Raw genomic sequence first — 17,035 nt, forward strand, 5'->3', positions numbered from 1 at the left:
CGAATACATTGATACTAAATAACATTAACAAAGAAGAAAATAGTTCCACTTAAATAAATTGTACAATGACATTTGCACTTAAATAATTATTTAATATAATTTGCAGAATTTTTTCCCAATCTAAAACCAGATAATAGGAATTTTCATAAGAGTATTCTCAAAGTAATAATTGTTGCCACAATTTCATTGTCATCACTTTATTTTATTTTATTTTTTAAAGACAGAGAGAGAGAAGTGAGAGAGAGAGAGAATTTTTTAATATTTATTTTTCAGTTTTCGGTGGACACATCTTTTTATTTTATGTGGTGCTGAGGATCGAACCCAGTGCCCCGCGCATGCCAGGCAAGCGTGTTACCGCTTGAGCCACATCCCCAGCCCCATGGTCATCATTTTAAATCAAGGAATGACTGTTTCACATTTTTAAAAGTAGCAGGTTAAATTATATAACAAATATAAAATACTAGGAAGATAGAGCATCCTATATGTTCTTTGAAATTTTCAGTTTTAATTTCTGGTTCAGTGTTCTAGAGATTCTCAATTTTCCATGAATTCAAATAATTAATTATATTTATTCATTTATAAATTTCTAATGCCTTCATTTAGTCTTGTAACAAAGGAACTATGTTATTTAATTTCTTTTAGAAATAATTGCATTTTTATATTTCCCAGATCTCTTATATAGCAGTATTTTAACACCAGTGCAGGAAACATATCATTTTATTCAAATATTTACAGTTAGACTAGTGGAATATTCTACAGTGAAGGAAACTAGCAATTTTGACTCACTGTAACTCTTTGACAATGGAAACACAAGCTCCTCCTTATGAAAGGAGTCATTGATTATTTCTTCCTTCTCTGTTTACTTGTGTACACTTTATCTTTCACATATGTTTATAAAGTGAAATCAAGCATTACCCTCGGGATACTGATCTGGAAGATCTAAGATATTTACTGCTTTCATAGACTAACAGCATTGCAAAGACAGACATAAAGTCAATTCAGAGCATGTGTAACCCTCAGAGGGATGGCTCATTCTTTAAATATTTACTGAATGGCTATTGTATATCATTAACTGTTTTAGGGTTTAGAGATTCAAAGACCAGATTTCAAAGAGTTCAGAGAAGAAGAGCCGAGACAGGCAGTTAAACAGATCATATCTTCTGATACTAACATCATTGCAATAGTTTTCAGTTGCAAACACAAAACTTTGTCCATCTTCCCCTAAAGTATTCTTGAGTACAGAATAAGCTGAGTCTGGCAACCACACTGAATGTTTGCTATTGCCTGGAGAAGTTTTCTACTAAATGAATGATAGAAGAGATTGAATTTAAAATATAGTCTTGATTACTCATAGCATGCCATATGCTTAGCCAGAACAGGCAGACTGTGCCAAGAGAGGTTTGACATAATTGACTCCAGCAATTATCTATGCATAAATCCCAAATGCAGAGGCTGCAAAGATGAAAACAAAACAAATATACTTCCTTTTCACGAAAGGCATCGGGTGGGGGAAGTAACATGGGGATTTCCCCCTAAAATGACAGAAGAAACACATGCTGAGACAGTCAGAGACAGAATTGTGAACTCATTTCCAGTTAGACCCTTGTATGGTACAAATATACATATATATTTTAAAGCCCTCATTAACTAAAAAATAACAGAACGTTAAAAATAAGAAGGCTTTATAAATGATGTGCAATTCTTTAAGATAGGTTATAAGGTTTTGAAAGTCAAGTATTTGATCAAGGGCACCAGGTCTCAATTATGGATGCCAGAAGGGACCAGAAATACAACATAACTTTGATAACAAAGTGGGTTGTAGAAGTGATAAATAATAATTGGGCTGTGAGAAGAAAGATAATAAGAAACAGTGAGATCTGTGGAGACCTGGGAATATAAATCCCTATCTAGAGCGGGAGCTTATATTGACAAACAAGAATATTAACATAGAACAGATTTATTTGTTTAGATTATTAACTTGTTTACTTATAAACAAGTATGTAAAGTTCTCATATAGTTTTAGAATACAGAAATATTTTCCTTCAAGAAAATAACGTCTTTGATAAATTTTGTGTATACACTGAATTACTTTTTCTTAGCTTTGTTATATCTTGTTTGTACACCAAAAAATAACCTAAACATTAATAAATAGTATATTTCACTGTATGTATATGACACTTTCATATTTTATGATATAGTGTATATATTATATACTCTACCTTGTAGATCATCCTTAACATTTTTTAATGATATTAATGTCAATATGTTAAGTATTATGGCATTTTATAAGTATATGTAATGTCATGATATATAATAATCTAAGATTATACAACATAAACATTAGATACTCCATGGTGGTAATATTTATTTTACAATTATATATTATATAAAATAAGATATATTATCTACTATAGCATATATTTAAACACTATATATTACATTACATTTATATTTATATAGTATAATGAATATAACATATTTACATAATATATTAACATAATTAATTATATATTAATACCTGTATATTCATAGATAATTACATATCATGTCTGTAAAATGCTATGTAAAATTATAGGTATTATATATATTCTCATCACATGAAAATGATAACCATTTGAGATAATTCACATGTCTATTGGCTTATTTGGCTACTTCGCTGTGTATATATTTATGAGAAAATCATGTTGTACACAATGGATAAATAAAATTTGATAATAAATTCTTATTTATTAAATTTTGTAGCAGATTGTAAATTTTAGATCATATATTATGGAGTTCAAGCTGGTAAATTTGGGCCAAATTTAACCCATTGTCCATTTTCATCAGATTACAGGCTAACCCATTTGTCCATTCCTGTTTTCATGTTATGAAGACAATGTTATTTTGTTGCAAAACAGACTGTGAGGCTGGTTGTTAAAATTTTTATTAATCCTATTTACAGAAGAATGTTTCCATCCCATTCTAAACTATGAATACATATTTCTTGTTACTGTCTAGCATATATCCATCCATGCATTAATATATGTACTTGTGTATTGTTATGTTTGGAAATATTAATAATTATATTATACAAATATATGTCATTAAAATAAATATATTTCTTTAATTTTCTACCATTATTCCTCAAATGACTCACTGTAGAAAAACAAAAACAGAAACTTCATCTTCGATGTTCTTGTCTACCATTAACTTTTAAATTCCACACTTAAAAGTAAGAAAGAAATCATATTAGCCACTCTGCTTACAATTTTTCACACCCTTTCATTTGCAATTGCAATGATTTAAATTTTTTATCTTAAGCACAATAAACCAAATACTGCTTGGTCACACTCACATGTGGAATGTAAAAGCAATGAATAGGAACAGAGTGTAAAAATGCTGGCTACCAGAACTCATGGTGGTGAAGAGATTACGATGATTATAGACAAAGAACAAAAAATTTCATTCAGAAGAAATCAATTAAAAGGATCAATTTTATATTATGGTGATTATAATAATGACAAAGTATATGTTAGAAAGTTGCTAAATTGATTTGAGACCTCTCACTATGTGAATATGATAATTATTTTAGGTAAGCTTAATGGCTTAATTTGGTCTTGTAGAAATGCATATGTCTATCAGAACACATATTGTGCACAATTAATAAATAAATGAATAATGATTGACTTATTTAAATGTATACTTTTAATGATTACTTGTCAAAATAATTATTTGAAAATCTGGGGTAAATAATATTTAATAAAATATTTTCAACATTAATATTCTTTATCTAGTACCACACAATCTGGCTTCTGCAATGCTACCTCATATTGTCTTTTCCACAATTTCATTCCCCATGTATGTAAAATTATTTAATTTTTATTTCCTGGAATATTATTCTTATAAACTTGCCATTTAAATCCCAGCATAATTTTCATCTTCTCAAAGGCTTATTTGTCTAAGCAGTATGAAGTCTATGCTTCTTGTTTATGTGTTGAATTTTTAGTTTAATTTCTCCCCCAGAGTAAAATAAAATCTTTATAAAACTAAAATATTGTGTCCATCTTCTTTTGTACTATCACCAATAAGCGGAATAATCACTAGCTTATAAGGTATATGAAGTCTATTTTTTAAAAAAACATACAATTTATTATTACATACTAATACATTAACATATATTGATAATTGTTCAACAATTATTGCTAATTTACCAATTTAGTACTATATAATTTAAGACATTGAATACTTCTTATATGCTAAAAAGTTCCTTTATACAACTTTCTAAAATATCAATTCCATATTTTGGATTTATATTTCACAGATCTAAAAATGTTTTTTTTCCAGAAAGCTTAAAAGTTCAGTATAGTTTCCTGCAAAGAGAAAATAAATAACATTCAAAAAGAATGTAGTAGTGAGAAGGGGTAATCATTTTTGTATTCACAAGACTATACTTTTGTGGTGAGATTAATTTATATGAGTGTTAAAAAAAACTTTATAATTTTCCTCACTTTAATATTTTTTATCTTTTTCTAGTATGCTCTTCATAGTATACTCAGCATAATTAATTTATCTTGTGATGGTTAATTTTATCTGTTGACTTGGCTTAAAATTTAAATGTTCAAAGTAGGTACTTTTCCACTTAAACCATATAATCCATATGTTTTCTTTTATTTTGTTATTTTGAGGAGAATTACAAGTGGATATAACTGTTTTAATAACTACTAGGATTACATTTCTCAACATTGAATAATGCAGTTTTCTTTCTCACATATAAACTCAAAATGCATATTCTAAATTTACTTCTACATTTATATGCAATAAAATAAATACAGGATTTTGTGATTAGAGATTCACTCCCTTTTTTATATCTTTAATGTACACTGCTATATACTATCTAGTACAATGATCATTCAGTAAAGTTTAACAGCTACAAATATACAGAATAAAATAACTTGCTTGCTGTTTAATGTATTTCTCTATGCTTACATGCATGTTTTGCCTTCTGTTTTAGATTTTCTTAATATCATCTAATCCTTAAAGATATCTTCAACATGGGGCTGTTAAAACTCAAGAAAAGATTTATATACATAAAACCACTGCTATCATTGAACACTAACCTAAGCACAAAGTGGGGAGAGATGGCATACATGAAATGCATGTGGAATAAGATAGAACAAGGCATTTATAATATAAAATTATGTAACTACTTTCTGCCAAAACTATTTAATTAAGCATGAATGATTTCCTTCTGAAAATGGAGTTACATAATTAGCAGATGAAGAAATAAACCAGAGAAAACATAGAGTTAAAAATCAAATGCCTGTGAGGAAGTCTTGATTATAATCATAGTAAGACATTTTCACCTATATAGATCATGTATCTGAAAGACTGAGGAAAAAGAGTATCATTAGGTATTTATTAGTTAAAAATAATTTTAAAATAAGAGTTACAAAAGAAAAAAATTAATAACCATATATACTGAACAGACCAATAGACCAGTCATTTTTGGGTAGGTTTATATAACATTGTATCCTGGCCCTTTGCCATTAAACATTTATTAACATAATTTTATAATTCTAATATTGTGTTCACAAAACAAACTTGCAATATCAATTGCTTGTTTTTAGATTGAAGTGGCATAAGAAGAAATTAGATGTAAGCTGATATTAAAAACAGCAAAAGAACTAAATAAACTAATATTAAATTATATGCAGGTGTAGATATATGTATATGAATGTGGATGTTTATATATGAATTTAGGTCCGTACTCCAATAGGAATTTGTCTAGTACAAACTACTTAACTGTAAATAGTCTGTAAGAAAATGTGAAATGAAACAGGGCATTAATAATTTGCCTTGGTATAAAAAACATTCTTAATTTCGTGATTAATTGGTTTATTTTTAATGTAACATTTCAACTAATTTAATATTAAAATATGCCATTCATAAGTCCCCCATGAATCATTAAAAAACTTAATCTAGCAACTAGGATATTAACAGAGAAAATTATTTCCTGCAGTAACAATCATGCATTCTTTGTGAGAAATATCAATGATAAAATTAATCCTTCCTTAACTTTAGCTTCTAAGTCTGATCACATTTCTACAGAAGAAATACCCAATACATTTTCAAAAGTAAGAAAATTTCAAAATCACCTTTTCTGTGAGCAATAATGTAATACTCCCCCATTCATTTTCTTACGTGTTAATTTATTGCCAAATTTGGATATCTGAAGATCTCCATATCATTGAGATTGATCGACATATCTGGCAAAGCAAATTCTCTAGAACATGCCTAGGAAACTAGAGGTAAAAATTCCTAAATTGGGCATTTTTATTAACCACTACCAATGCAAATGTAATAACTGTCCACTTCTATAATTGAAGAACATGGAATGAAAATACTGCTGCCACTCACATTTCAGAAATAAGTTGGTTCCCTTTAAGACAGTTTCAAAAAGCAAGCTGGCTGCTAGTATGTAATAAAGTATAAAAAGAAGGCCAGAAAAAACAAATTCTTTGAAATCTGACCCTCAAAGCAAAGATTAAAGTATTCATATCAATTTAATGTAAGATTGTCTTGCGGAAATAACATTATAAAGTTTAACATGTTGGTTTCATTGTATACATCATATCCCCAAGCTGGGTAATAATCTAGAATCATTTGTATAAATGACATTAAATCAAAGGTGATCCATTAGTTGTCAAGCAGAGAGTGTAGGTCTGATAGTGTTCCATTATTTGTAAATAGTTCATCCATTTTAGAGTCAAGGAGAAGATGAAATAATTCCAATTCACAGACTGAGTTTTCACATTCCCCTTCCTTCATTCACTGTAGTAAGATAGTTATCATAGCAGGTGGAAGTTTCTACTTATAGAACTTTGCAGGCTTGTGGATACCTATCATCAACCAAATTCTTTCTACTCATCAGTATCTGCAAGTAGAAAAATGGCCTCTTGTTAACTCTTGGAATCATATAGCAATAATCACTCACCAGACTTCTGCTTACCATTTTTCCAAGTGTCTTAATTCTTTAATAGAGTATACTCAGCTTTCTCTGGTCACCTGGCCATGGCTTCTACCTTCTACCTACCTGTATAGATTTCTGAATAATTGATGGTTTTATAAGTTAGTTTGTGAATTAATGTAACATCAGCCCAGGTAGCCAAGAAACTCAAGGACGCTTCCAGAAACCTTGTTTTATTTTTTTTTCCTCCCCTTTTAATTACTACAGCATTTACTTTTAGAAGACTTTTACTAGACAATTATCAAGTGAGGAAATGAAATCTTTTTTCTTATTTCCATCTTCTACTTCTACTTAACCATGTCTTCCAGGTCTAATTGTATTTCTTCTAAGTTTCTTTTATAAGATTTATTACGTATAATAGGCCCCAGGCCTTTTACCACATTATATGGAGGATGAATAGGCACTTCTGCCATCATTAAGGCTTCCTGGTGTTTTGTTTGTTTGTTTGTTCTTTTTTATCTTCTCTATCACCAATAAGACTTGACCATACTAATTTATGGATCAGAAGTTTGATGTTGGGACTGGGGCTGTGGTTCAGTGGTAGTACACTTGGCCGGCATGTGTGAGGCACTGGGTTCGATTCTCAGCACCACATATAAATAAATAAAAGTAAGGATCTATCAACAACTAAAACTATTTTTTAAAAAAAGAAGTTTGATGTTGTTCCTAATGCCAATCTGGGACACAACAAGGATTAGATGGTGACTACAGACTCAGAATTCAGAGGTTTTGCCTTCTAGGGATCTTTACTATAAAGTGGAAGGAGGAACAGGAGGAACAGGGAGAGAGACTTTGGGGACCTCCAAAGTTGTTCTACAAGTTGTCCCTTATCAGAATAGAAAGAACTGTGGTCCAGATTTAGAGATGAAGATACCAGGCAGCATAAATGCTTGCTAAGCTTATACAAATGGAGTTGTTTTGGTCACAGCTCACAGCTCATCTCTATTTAAATATAGTTAGCTCCAAGGTTTATTTGACAACATTCAAGGATCCATGCTCCATCAATCCATGAATCCCAGGTTTAGCAAAACCAACTACTTGGCATTTATTGTACACAAAGGAATTATTAATAGCTGCCACAGAAACTTCTGGAAGGATAAAGAAAGATAGCTAGCCAGAACACATAATCAGAATTTCCTGAATTTTGAAAATTTAAATAACTCATTATATAAAGAATGTAATGTATCCCAAATTTAGCAGTAGAGGTTATGAATAATTGAATAAGAGGATAGTTAAATGCAGCATATTAACATATGAAATGTAGAACATTTAAATGGCTCTCCAAATAAAATATTGACATATTTACCAAAAAATGTATTCATAAATCTTATCAATGTGTTTAAACATGTAAAGAAAATAGAGAAGTGCTTTTAAGGACTATTAAAAGGTATAATTTTCTTGAATTAAGATGTATTTGACAAAATGAAAACGGTAATTAGTATTATTAATAAACATTTATAAATGCAGTGGGTTTTTGAAAGTCTGAAGTTATCTTGCTATCAGTCAAAAATCAATAGGTGAACTGAGGTGGGACTCTCTGGAAACTTCTCTGGGATCTCAAATAAAACTGGAGTGCAAGAGAGGCATACTGTTCCTCTCCTTTCTGAAAAACTCACTCTTTTCCTTGAGAGTGTGTTTTTTTTTCCCCCTTTTCCTGTCCCTTCAATAAAGTCATTCCTGCTACTCTGGGTGACATATCTGAAATCTTTCTGACTTGATTGTAAGAACTGACTTTGAAGTGTGGGTCTTGAAATCGCCTCAGTTTGCCAGAAGATCCCAGCTCTGGTACAGTAGTATGTAATTCTGAAGATCAGGAAGAGAAGATGATTACTCAGAAAATTCTGCATAGTGCATATCTCGAATTTTAAAATTAGATTCATAAGATATGTTGCACATTGAAGGGCTAAAGGCACAATATCTACCTATCCTAGTGTGTTGCAAAACTTAATAGAAGATGAATGCCTTTAATATTATCACAAAATTATCATTATTGTAATTATTAACATGTATGTTACTGTGCTTTACCAAACATATCTACATACAGTGTTTTATTCTTTTCTTTTCACATTATCAATTAATGGAATTAGTCACAGATAAAGAAGTTTTCTGTTGAAACTTCTTATTAAGTATATGAGTGCAAGAAAGCCAGCAGATTATCCCTTGAAGAAGTTATACTTTCCTCAATCTGCAAGATAATGTCTAACATGCTTTTCCTAGCTACATGACTTTCAGCTCTACATTTCTAATTAAGATTCTTTGAATTTTAAAGAGAAATACAAATACAGCCAGACTTTCTAACACATCCTGCCGAGATTGTTTTACTTACAATAGCACTTCCCTCCATTCCACCTCCTACCAAAGCACATCTTAATGTTATATTTTTCTTCTTCCCCTCCGAATGAGAAAGAAACAGAAAATGTACTTTTGAAAAGGAAAGAAGAAAAAGAAATCCATAAATCCAAAGACAACATAAAATAATCCAACCAGAATTTCCTATGGTACTTTTTTCAGGCCTGCCACATGTTTTGCTTGTAAACTATATCCTAAATGCACAACCTGATTGTTTTTGAAGTTTCAATGATGATCCTATAGGTAAACATCATATAAAATAAGGGATTATTAAAGAAAAATTTCACTGGACACTTGTAAAAAATGATAAGTTGTGTTTGATTTAGGCTACTGCAGTAGAAGAGAGGAACCTCCATATGTCTGAATTTCACTCCACTGAAACAAAAGGTAGGAGGTTTTTCAAGCACCAGGGTAAACTACTGGAAAGCTGCTGGAGAAACTTAAATGGCAACTTTGTCAATGACATTAGGACATTTTTATTTGTTATTTGACTAATAGACACTGATCAAAGTTTGACTTCATTCCTTCACAGAGACTGGGAATTAGGAGCACTGTATTTCTTGATAATGACATTTCAAATGAAAGGCACCATGTTCCTGAGAAAGGCACTCCTGGGTTGTAAAATTGACAAGCAGCTGGGAGAAGATTTACAGCACAAAGAACATAATTAATTTGCAGTAGCAAGTTTTTTGAAGTAAGTAATCTAAGTAAAGGGGAATAAGGTACCTATCTTCAGCCTAACAAGCCTGTTTAATGTTTAGAAAGCTAAGGAGAACATAAAGGCCCTCTTTGGTCAATACATAGGATACAGATAAGTTAACCTAAGGAAAATCCTATTATTGATACCAACAGATAAATCAGACATTGGACTCCCTAGCCATGGAGCCATAAATAGTACCTCATCCAAACTGTACACCTACTTGCCACTTTATGTTGATGATAATTTAAAAAATGAACCTGAGACAGTGTAATCAATGGAAAAATATTTAAAACTCCTCATGTATTTGAATGCCATAGCTCTTTAATTGGTATGTATGTGTCAAAATATAAAACAAATTGCAACACCCAGGGATTCACATCAGTTAGACCCCATTCTTTACAAGTTATTTATAACATTTTTCTGCTATTTTTTGAACCATTCTTTGAACAAGCCTTTACTTTGCATCTTAAAAAAAAAAAAAAAACAAAAAAAAAACCTTGATAAGGCAGAAGGATGGGAAGGGAAGAATTGAATTACAATCTTGGAGAAAACACAAGTTATGTGAGTGGTGCTTCAGAATGAACCTGTTGCATAACAGATACTCTCATTGCTATGAATATGGTATTGATCGATTGTAGACATCTTATTTCTGAGTAATTTATGAGCTTGCTCATTTTACATATCTCCTGAAAAATAGTACCTGTTTAGCATTTTGAAAGAAATTATGATTAACTTCCTGACTAGCAAAGACAATTATAGCTCAATGGAAATAATTGTGAATCACGTAATCATTTTTAAAAAGCAGTATTTCTCTCTCTGTACATATATACATGTGCAAATAAATCTATATATAATTAGCCATATATAAGTATTTATATATAGTCATATATCTAGCCATATATATGTATAATAGTATATATTTATAACATAATATACAATATAGTAACACTGCTATATAAATAGATTAAGATTAATTTTTCTTGTATTCTGATATTTTCTCTATCATAGACTTTCCATTTAAATGGTGCCTGCCTGCAGATATTATGAGAAACATAAGATATACAAAGGAAAGTACTTAATTACTAAAAAATGAAAAGTTCCAGTTCAATTTTATTTTCATAGGCCTTCTTTCATCCCTTTATTCTTTCTTTCTTTTCTATTTTCTTTAATCTTTTGTTTTTTTGTTTCTCTTTTTTCTTGTTATTTTCTTATTAAAACTGGATTGTTCCAATACTTTTCACTTTCAACACAAACACAGGTTCAAAAGAATTCTAGTTTCAATTCAAAATAGTATAAGACAAAGAATACAGCCATATCATTTACAACAGAGCTTTCACTATGAAATTTATGATTTATCACTTAGTTTTGTAGTTTCTTCCATGACATGCAATGTTTTTGTTTTGTTTTATATGACACTTAAATATATTATCTCCAGAGCCAAATTATACTATCTTATTTGTTTAGAGATAAGTGTTTAGTTTTCTTATGTATTATTTAACACTAGCCTTTTTATGTAAATAAATAAGTATTGAAAATATCTAATAGTTTTTGAGATAAATACTTTTCACGCATCACCTACATTAAATGCATACACAATTAAGAATAGAAACTTAGAAATGTTATATGACTTGCACTAAGTCATTCCACCAGTACAAGGCCAAAAATATGAATAGAACCAACTTTTGACAGACATGAATCTGATACTTTAATTATCCAATTAAAAAAAGAAATTTCTAAAACAAAAATCACATTATAGGTTGCTCACATAATTTTTCATACTATATGATTGTATATATTCATTGTATTTTCCTTTAAAATTAAGGCCTGAACACTTGATTAAGACTAAATGAAATTTATCATGCTACTTTTGCTGTTAGAGCCTATAACCTGGAAATGAGGGAACAGTGAATGTGCTGGCTTCAGGTATCACATTCAGGCTTGTTTATGAGATATATTACTGAAGCTCACTATTTAAGGGAGATAAATACAGGATACCCAGTCTATGTACCATGGAATCAGGAAACTATAAATTCAGCCCATGATGTTGGTGTAAAACTGGTGGACTAGCAAGGCAAAGATGAGATATATAAGCACAAGACAAGACAGAAATAAAAACATTAAACAGAAGGAAAACTCACAAGAATGAGAGTCAAATAAGTTCAGAACAGAGGTTAAGTATAAGAAGGGTCAAATATATTTATTTTAATTTCTCATCTAAATAAATTCATCCTTTACATCTATTTTGGTATGTATCTACAACCATGACATGCAATCTCCAACATAACTCTGTGTGTACGCACAGCATACACACAATGTATGCACAGCATACACACAACATGTGCTTATCAGTACAATCCTTAAGGAGTACTCATGGAATGTAAAGATCTCTGATCTGGATACACAAACAATAATCCATGATTTTGTTTAATTAAAATGTTATTCATAACTTTAAAAGTAAATGAATATGATTTTTTTGTTTTGCATACAACTTCTGATAACATAAAAAGAAACCATTTTACAAAAACTTTTTTTGTGTGCACCATCCTATCAAACCACACATTTTTCCTCTATTCTATCACTTAACAAACTCCTCACATTTCTCCACACCCAGGTTAAATAAAGTTGACAATTTATTTATATACATTTCAATTCAATAAAACATTGATTACCTTTTTTAGAGGGCATTTGTTCTCCTACTGTCTTTAAAAGTATCCAGAGAAGCAATTAACTGGCTAAGGTGACTTTAAAACACAATTTAGAAATAAAAGCACTGAAAAAATTTTTAAAAAAACTAAATATCCAAAAAATAATTACTACAGATAAATGTAGACATATGTAAAGTAATTCAAATAATCTTTTTATTTTCAATATTTATTAGTGATTTTGCTTTGATATTACTTAATATTCAGAAATTAGTTTTATGGATCTGATGTTAAAAGCAGTATCAGCATATATTCTTCTCAGAACTGAAGAAAAATCTTAGACAATATTGTAGAAATAAAATGGGGTATTAATAGAAATGGTAGTTAAGATCCTTGAATATTAGGCCCACACCTAATAATACATTAAAAGGAGAAAGTCATATGTGAAAGATAATTTTACATGATAAAGAATATGAGTTCAAAGGCTTTTTCACAAAAAGACTTGCATATAAACATATGGGAATATTTTCAAAGTATTTTTGAAATTCAATATGCTGTTGCTTTAATAAAGATTTTGAAAAATTTGACAGGCATTCAGTATATTAAGTTCCCTTTATTATAAGACTGATTTGGCATCATTATTTTCTAATAAATGTTCATTCGTATTCACTTCCTTGCATTAAATAACCTAATAAAATTTCAGTTGCACACTATAATGAATTATAATTTAAGAAACATGTCATGTTTCTAGGCTCAAAAAAAAAAATACTCACTGACTTTTTTATATGATTAATGAAATTTAATTCATAATACCATGTTCCAATATCTTTATCATCAGGACAGAAGTTTAGTGTAGTCCAAAACAATGTAAATAAAACTGCAAATAAAAATTGATTTTGATAATATTAGAGCTAAATATATTAGTAATAATTTAAAATAGTTAAAACTATTTAATATACAAATACTATAGGATACCACTTCTAGGATTATATCTTAAATATTCAGAATAATAGAAGCAGACACTAGAAAGGTTGTCACCAGGGACTGGGAGTGCTATTTGAAGGGTACAAAGATTGAGTTATACAAGATTAATAAGTCCTAGAGATTCTCTCTACAGTATAGTAATGATAGATAACAATAATGTATTATATAATTAAAAATTTAGTAAGGGGTTTGGTCTTACATTGTGTCCTTATCAATAATAATAATAATAATAATTAATAAGAAGGTAGAGATGATGAATACGTTTATGGAGCAGACTCTGCTGATGATCATGTCCATATATTCTTATCTTCAAGATCATCAAATTCTGTATATTTAAAACATGCATAATTATGATTATCGATAATACTTTAATGAAGGAGTTTTAAGTATATATTTTAGCAAATAGAAGAAAAAACTGGCATAGAAATGTTCAATGTGAACTAATAATTAAGGATAAAATAGGGTTTGTTTTTCAAATAGCTATATTAACATAGCTAATTATAATTTTAATAGCCTTTAATTAATTCTACAATTAATTATGATGCAATGTTATTCTGTTTTCAATAACATTGAAAATAGTGACTGCAAAATGCTTCATTAAGCCTGACTTATAAAACTCAGTAAATGCAAAATAACCAAAGAATAAGAATAGACAAATGTCATATTCCATTATTTTATTCAGAAAAGACCACTTAGAGAAAATTCATAATACTTCCCTATAATAAAAATATTTAATAAAATAGTTACTTATAACATATTTGTTTTAAAGTAGAAGATTAAAGTATGCTATTAATCATGAACATCCACAGATCACATGTAATTTGTATAGAATTCATTCAGAAAATAATTCATTAATAACATCTTACTTATAAGATTGATTTAAAAAAAAGAAAGATGTTAAATGTAGTCATAATATTTGTTGAGTAACAAAAAAGAAAGAGATTAGGGAAGAATAATGGTAATGTGTGTTATGCAGAAGAACAGGAAGGGCAATGGAGGTGAAAGGAAGTCTTTAAGAAGTGATATCTAAGCAGAGACCCAAAGGATGAATGCATTAGTTTGCAGAAGGAATAAGAACACATCTTGTTTTCAGAAGAAAGGATCTGGAAACCAGAAGAAGAATGAGCATATCTGGAGAGCAAGAGAAGTTCCATTTGCTATTCCATAAAGATCACTCTTCAAATGATCACTGTTTTCTATGTCAGGCTTAAGGGACAATAAAGTTTTGTGAAGTACTCTACAGTTATTTACAAGTTAAATGGCTAAATGTCTTATAAATTTCCATGCAGGTAAAAACATTAAAATAATCATTCAATAAGTAAATGTTTAGTACATATTTTCTTATGTTATAGAATGAACTGTAGGCAGATGTTGACAAAAGAGTAAAGTTCAGTCAGATAATTGTATGCTGAATCCCAGGTAATGCAACTTATAATTTTAGGTGGAATGACAGTGAACTTTTTACCTTTGTTTAAGATATTTAGTTGTTGTGTTTCTCATTATTTTATTAATATTGGCTTTTGAAATTCAATAGCCTAATTATTACCCATTGTTCCATTATGCCATATTTAACATGTAAAAAGTTTTCAAAACTTCCTCATGTTTCAGTCAAGTTACTGAGGACAGTCAAATGGTCACCAGCTTAACCCTCTTGTAACTAACATGCTTCACAATTTGTGCTGCCACCTGTTGTCATGGAGGAAAAAATAATGCCTTCCCTTATAACAGCATATTAAATACTAAAGATAAATTTCATTTTCATCTTTTTCCACAACAGGATTTCCATTTTTTTATGTAATTTTATATTTGACAGCAGAATGCATTATAATTCTTATTACATTTTGAGTGACTTTTTTCTCTATTCATTTCTCATAATCCATTCCACTTTGTTTTTCTTTTTGACATATTGTTTTAGTCTAGCCTATTTCGCCTCTTTCACTATCATTTTCTACTAATTTTTTTTCTGTTTTCCTGTTCTTTCTGTTTCTTCCTAATATATACTTACTATGAAAATAAGAAAATCAAGTGTCTAATACCCACACAATTAATCACGTGAAGTCTGCTCTTCAAAATAATGGAACCAATGTCATTTTCCCCATGAGCATTCCTCATTTTCTTTAGAAATCATGAAAAAATATTTGAAATCAATTTGCCTGAACTATTGCCACTACCATTTTTCTCAGCTTTCAAAATTTTTACTTGTAACAACAAACAACGCAGCCCAAATCCAAACACAGATTTAGCTTGCAGTCATCAAGTTAGAAATTTCTCTGCAGGGAACAGATATGACATATGTAGAACTTCTAACAAATGAAGAATTGATGCTAAGTATGTCAGTGTGGTTTGAAGCAAACAAATAAAAATTAATACAGGTGGCTTTCTAATGTTCCAAAATAATTCTAAAGAAAATAAATCTTTTACTAACATGATATCTGAGGGCAATAGATAAGACTTTTCCCAGTCAAGGACAAAATTGTAAGAAATTAACTGAATTAAAAACTTTTATGCTTTTCTGTGTAAATGTGTTATATTTTAGAGTGGATGTTCCTTGGATACACAATGAAAAATTATCTTAAAGGCCATTGAAGATTTATGAGAAAGGAAAAATAAAAATATATTCTATTTGAAAGAAGAAAACAAACAAATGGAAACTGCATTAGATACTACTGAATTAAGAACTAATTGTTGTCTAAGATAATCAAAGGGAAGAAAAGGTTCATAGTTTTAGACAGCTGACAGAAAAGGCTTCATAGTTCATCTATCAAGGACTAGGATTCAGGAAATTATGAAGATGTGGTCTCTTAAAGAAAATAATGGGAGAACTAGAGAAAGACTAACAGGGATTCAAGTAAAATATTTAAATAAGCATAGACAAAGAAAAGTAATTTAAGGAGAAAAGACTGAGAAAATCAGTATAATCACTCAGTAATTCCTTAATAAGCCTCCTGGTGACAGTTTAATTGGTGGTGAAATTCAGAAGAATTTCTACTGTAACCTGAATATCCACAGCCAAAGAAAGTATGGAATTAAGACTTTGAGAGAAGCCTTACCAGAGATAAGGCATAAATACAGAGAGATAAAACAACACAATAGATTATTTGATGTTGGGTAAATGGCTTAAAAATTCTGAATAGAATTGTTGATCTTATGGAAGTAAAAGTAAAAAGTAGAAGTTGAGTATATTTGCTCATTATAAGTATATTTTCTTTGGAAGCTTTACTTATTTATTTGGAAGCTTTATTTTTATTTATTTAAATAGCTTTACTTTTATTTATTTAAAAAGGTAACATTGCTAGAAATTTATTATTTAGTATTTAAATACTTATTAATATCTAATGAGTTATATAATATATA

Source organism: Callospermophilus lateralis, chromosome 12 (genome assembly GCF_048772815.1).
Source record: "Callospermophilus lateralis isolate mCalLat2 chromosome 12, mCalLat2.hap1, whole genome shotgun sequence".
NCBI lineage: Eukaryota > Metazoa > Chordata > Mammalia > Rodentia > Sciuridae > Callospermophilus > Callospermophilus lateralis.